Genomic DNA, 6,000 nt, shown 5'->3' with positions numbered 1-6,000 from the left:
TGCAACAGCCTGACAAATAGCTGCTCTAGAGCATGGGACAGGAGTGCACGTGGGACAGGAGTGCATGGCGGGGGGTTAGGGGGCAAGGACCAGGCTGCCGCAACTGTAGAAACCGGTTCTCAGGTTCTGGCCCTGCGTACTTCCCCTTACAGCAAGGTCCTGCTGCTGTCAGGCAGGCCGGCCCGCGATTGGCTAGGAGGAGGGCAGTAATCCGAACTGCCTTTTGTGTTTGGCTAATCAGGGCAGCCGTTCAGAGCAGAGGTGCCTGGGTGGTGTCAGACACCTGTGTCTTAGCTCTCGCCTTCCTGGCGCTGGCTCCTGTGGATTCTTTCCGGGCTGGAATTGTGCTTCTATGCCACCTCTCCCAAACCACTGACCAGCTTGGGCCCATGTCACGCTGGACAGAGATGTCCAACAGACAACTGGGGACAATGGAAATGCTAGCTTAGACTTCCTTAAGGTAAGTCCATTTTAAACCAGGTATTTCACAACATTATATTTTACATTTATCTTGATAGGATGGCCTGTGTGGAGAAGGTAAATTAAGAGAGGTGAGGAAGTTTATTTCAGGCTTTTATGATGAAATCACTAAGTTATGTGCTGTCAGATGTGCTTGCAAAAATGACACCAATAAGTAAATATGTAAATTTGGAAGAGGGTACTTGTCAAATTACCGTAACCCTTGCAGGCAATTGATACCAACCACATTGTGTATACCTTCCTATTTGATGTGGAGCTTAAGTGAAGATACAATAAAGTAACTTGTAAGTAGGGCCAACAAATATACTATACTCCAGCTTGTATAATAACATAAAGTCAGGATGAATATCCTGGCTCCTTCCAATGAGCAACCCCAGGATTTCTGGTCTCATTCTAATTACCACTTATTTTTAAATCTACCTTTTAACTTTTTCCCTTGTAATATGAAAGCAGTTTTTCTTTTTAAGACTTGTTCAACATCGGGGAATTAGTGAATTTCATTTCAGTATGTGTTTGATTGTCTTACTTTGCTCACTTACTCATCCTTATGTTCCAGAGAAAGTCAGGTTACAAATGCAAGCTCCCAAATTTGAGGAACAGATGCTTAGGACTGTTAAGCCATGTTTCTGATCAGGCTTAAGCTCTACTCTGATTTTATTTTACCTGTAAGTTGGTTGACCAGCTTGTCTTCTATCATGGATGGCTGTCAGCATACTTGTCACGCTAGGATGTAGTGACCCAAGGTTGGTAAAAAGGCTAGTGGTTTTGAACTAGTTCTCAAGAGTCCTGCCTGTTTTGTCCTGATAGGAAGGGATAATTTTGTCTTTGATTTTTTTAAATGTAAACTTTCTGTAAATGAATAAAGGTCCACTTGTAAATCCAAAGAGGTTCTGAAGCTACTTTTCCCACTTCATTAAATCCAAAGATATTAACACTTTCATGAAACAAAGGTGTTCCCCAATTCTGAATGATTCTGTTCAAGTAGTAAATAGTAATAGAGAGACAAGATAGAGGTGGTAGAAAGTGGTGATAAGCATTCAGAAACCATTCATTTGAAATCTATGTTAATCATCCTGAAATATGTCTTTTTCTTCCAATGTTTATAGCCAGTTGGAAATTTCCATCTTTCTTAGCTGTTAGTTAACTCATCTTTATAAAGACATTTTTTATAATAAGATCAACATGTTAATAATACTAAATATAAATACTAAGAATGACTGATTTGATGGTTAAAAGTATCATGAATGATATTACCAATAGTGTGAAATATGACCATCGCACAAGTCTACTGAAATTGTTGTTAATATAATGTAGGTACAACTAGGACAGATGGTTGGTGATAAATGAAAAGTTAGATTGGTTGACAGGTAGATACTGAGTGAATGTATAAATGATGAGGGAGTTAAAGGAGAAATGAACATTTGAAAGCTAATAAATGTATATTTAGCATTGATTTAAATTTCAAAATTTTGCCTTTGCTTATGAATTACACTAGAGAGTGTATAAATCAAATATTTATAAATACAAGATAATTTCCTAGATGAAACATAAGTCATTTTTGTATGGAGTCCTAATCACTATCTTAAAAAACAACAACAACAACACTATTTATTAAAAAACAAACAAACACCTATTTCCTGAGAAGATACAGAAAGGAAGAGAAAACTATTTGAAAACCTCTTTATGGATAGTTAAAAAGAAAATAAAGTCAGAAGAAACCCCACATTTTTTATATTAAGAGTATAGAAAGCCCTTGCACATATCTGCAGAGTCCCAGGGACCCCCAAATATGTAATTTAACCCAATTGTTAATAAATAAAATACACACATATAGCTCATCCCAAGAACTGTATCATTAGAGAATGAGATTGGGACGAGGGGTGAAGTCTCTTATTTTATTGTTCCCCTTTCTGGAGCTGTGGAATGTCTGCCAGGCTGTGTGGTGAAGGTCCCCTCTGGTGTTGCGGATAGCACACAATGAGGCACAATAGACAGCACTCGGCCTCCCCCTCCCAGACACAAACTGTGTGTCCCATTGGCTCTGCTTGAAAGGTTCAGCTATGCAAATGACAGCTGCATATGTCAGGCACTTCCCTCCCAGCAACTCTCCTTGTCTCCCTTTCCCTCCCTCAAAAACAGCCCTAGATCTCATTGCTTGGACTTTTCTGAGCCGGATTGGCATGTGAGCTCAGAGGCTGAACAGCTGGGTGAAATCTCCCACTTGCTTGATGTGCTATGGCCATAGGGACTGAACCAGCCAGCTGGGGACCCTTAGCCCTAGACACATGGGAGAAGAAAGAGTCTCCTCATTTCCACTCCTTGATAGGTGGCTTCATTCCAATGTCACTGGTTAATACGAAAGAGTTGGCACTCTTTGTTCTGCCAAACCTCTCAAAGGCATGTGTTTTTTAAACAAAAAACTTCCAGCAATCCTAACGTTCACATCTCAGGACAAATGGGTGATTTTGGAAAGCAGGAACCTAAGCAGTCTCAACTCATTTTACTTCTTAGTTGGACAGGAGATTAAAAAATGAATGTCAAATGATGGTGGCATATCACCTGATATCATTGGGAGAAAAGCTCTTAACGAACTTCTGTGAACTAAAACTGGTAGGATTGTTCTGATGTCCTGTCAAGTGATCAAGTGAGCACTGGCGTCAGACACTTAAGTAGGACTTTGCTGGTGCACTCCAGGCCTGGTTTAGAAGCCACAACTCTGGAGATGGAATTTAAATGAGCCCCACCCTGAAAAACTATGGCTGTTTAGAAGTACTTGTTTTTTTCCAAGTACCAAAGTTCCTTAGTGACCAAATAAAGCTACCAGTAGACACTTCCCTCCAAAACCAGTGTCCAGCATTCCAGACCAGCCCTCCAGGGGCGGTGGTCCCAGCAATTAGACCCAGAGGCTTCAGTCTCCAAGTTCCTCTCTTATCTTTGCCCTGGGAGCAGTGGAGGCTGGTCTCACTGGCCTGATATTTATGCAATAATTTCCCAGTTGCTATGAGTCATGGCTCATTCATTCCTCTACCGATGTACATAGGTCAGTGTCATTATACCAGTTTGGAAGACAGGGAAAGGTGGTAAAATGGAATGATTTGTCCAGCAGCACCAAAAACATGGTGAGAAAGTAGAAATTCGAATGCCATGCAGTTCTTTTTCCCTTTATGTCTTTTTGTCAAAAGAACAATCGGAATCTTTTAAACCTCTCCCTCAGTCCAAAATGTTACAGTCCGAAATTTTATGGCTCTGTTCACAGGATCAGTCTGTGACTGGGAGGGGCTCAGAGCTTACAAACAATGAAATGAATTGGGTATGGAGTGTGGTGTATATTTGTGTGTGTGTGTGCATGTGTGTGTGCACATGTATGTGTGCCTGCATACACATGTGTGCCTGCCAGCTTTCCTGTACTACTCAAAATTCCAGGGGTTTCTGGGTCAAGTTTGTCTGAAATCTAATCTGAGGACAGAAACCTCTCTGCTATGGCCTTTTCCTAGAGAGGCCTGATCATGCATTTATAACAAATTTCAACCCAGGCCCCTTGACAAGGGGGGCCAGCCCAGGAGCTATGGGTGAACTAGTCAGAAGGTGGCAGGCCCACATTGCCCCCGAAGGTATTTCAGGAATGTTAATGGTATGCCTGAGTGGAGGGCTTCAGAGCCCAGAGCTGGGGCTGAGAACTCTTCTGTGGCCATCTGTTGAGGCCCAGGAAAAGTGTCATAGCAACAGCTTTTCAAGAATGGTGCTTTTTTTTTTTTTAATTAAAATTAACTAACAAAAAGAAAACCAAAAACTGCTCCAGTGCTCAAGAAGAATCAAGACGGCATGTGGATTCTTTCTGCAGAGTGATGAGCTTTTAAGGAAGGAAAAAACCCTGTATCTTTCATTCCCATTCTTTAAATGAGCAATTTGTACTTGGTTTTGAGGTCTTAATTCCATCCCCACCCCCGAAAGGGGTAGAATTCTTGTTTTGAAAACGAGTGGAGGTGAAAACAAATTTCTAAAGCTGTGGAGAAATAATTGGCAAAAATACAGTTAAGGAAAAAGCAATCGGAGCTTTGAGATTTTCCTGGTATTTGTTGCTCTTAGCAATCTTGTCAGCAGCTGCATTTTTCCTCTGTAATAATGTGAACTTTAAGCCTGGCTGTTTAGTTAATGAAAGGAACTTCAGACAGAGACACTAATTTTACTGTGATGATGTATGCACTCCAATATGAATCTCTTGAATCTGTGTAACAGTTGACCTTAGAAAAAGAGGTAGAGGAAGTGATATTGGTAGTTTAAAATTTTTTAATTGATGAGGCATTAAATTAACCATGAACAAAAATTGCGTTAGCTCCTCAAGATACAAGACCCTGTAAAATAATCAACATCTGAGGCCAAACTAGCAACTGCATCCACAAGGGCAGGTATGCTAGCCAGAGACAAAAGAAGTATATTCTATTCCAAATTCTACCCCTTATTGGGATATTTTAAGAAGGTACACAATCTCTTAGTGCACAGTTCCTCATCTGCAAAGTGGATTTCTGCATTGCTAAGAAGGTTAAATATAATCACATAAAAGGGACTTTGGTAAATGCTCCTTGAATCTGAATGACATCTGTAAAGGAGGTTATATGCTGTCATTATTGCCACTGTCCAACCCTGGGAAAATATTTTCATGAGGACTTTTATATTCTCTTCATTTTTTAGTTTGACATTTCTTAGTTTCCCTCAAGTCTTACCAAATAAAATTTCCCAGTAGAGTCACAAAATACCTGCAGTGATTTTGCATACACACATATAATTATTGAATATAATGCACACAGGCATACTTCTTTATAGTCTTGATTGTCAGTATGTATTTCTACTCATGAGGTATTATTCAGATCTAACGTATTGCCTCTGATGGTCAAAGGTGATGCCATTGACCTGCAGAAGAATGGTATGTAGTCCAAGTTTGGTTTCTGGAATGTGGGTTCCTAATGGAGTCTTTCTTTTTATAAAAAGCATGACCACTTACCCTCTTGGTACCTACTGCCTCATGTATAAAATTAACCAATAAATATTTATGGACTACCTATCATGTGCCAGATGTGTTTCTAGGTCATGAACAAAAGTAGACAAAAATCCTTGAACACATTCTTGTCAAGGGAGACAACAAACAAATCCCAAAGTAAGTCAATTGTGTTGAAGGTTATAAAATGATAACTGCTATGGAAAAACATAACACAGGGAGGTATGGTAGAGTGGCACAGGGGGCATTGCAATTTTCTAAAGGGTGGTTGGAGCAGGCCCCAGTAAGAAGGTGATATTTGAAGGAAGGCTTGAAGGGGAGTGAAAGTCTGAGCCTTGAGGTGAGCTGGGAAGAGCACTCCAAGCAGAGAGAAGAGCAAGTGCAAAGGCCCTGGGGGGAAAGTATAGATGACACTGTGTGGGGAGGAAGAGCTAAGAGGCATGCAGGAGGGGCAAAGGTCAGGGCCTCTGGATCACTGGAAGGCATTTGGCTTTTCCTGTAATGACCACTATGAGAACTTACTTCAT

The 6,000-nt window shown here is 40.6% G+C and overlaps 1 protein-coding gene across 1 annotated transcript in view; it reads left to right on the top strand.

Annotated features, from left to right (window-relative positions):
* Positions 1 to 269: 269 nt before the first annotated feature.
* SHROOM3 (shroom family member 3) overlaps positions 270 to 6,000 on the top strand; it is a 157,204-nt gene continuing 151,473 nt past the window's right edge. Inside the window, exon 1 of the mRNA XM_090266736.1 lies at positions 270 to 460. The gene's annotated coding sequence lies outside the window, so the exon portion shown is untranslated. The remainder of the gene's footprint in view (positions 461 to 6,000) is intronic.

Source organism: Furipterus horrens, unplaced genomic scaffold (genome assembly GCF_987537825.1).
Source record: "Furipterus horrens unplaced genomic scaffold, mFurHor1.1.pri manual_scaffold_2, whole genome shotgun sequence".
NCBI classification, from domain to species: domain Eukaryota; kingdom Metazoa; phylum Chordata; class Mammalia; order Chiroptera; family Furipteridae; genus Furipterus; species Furipterus horrens.
Note: the sequence above shows the minus strand (reverse complement) of the source record. Positions and strands in the feature narration are given on the sequence as shown.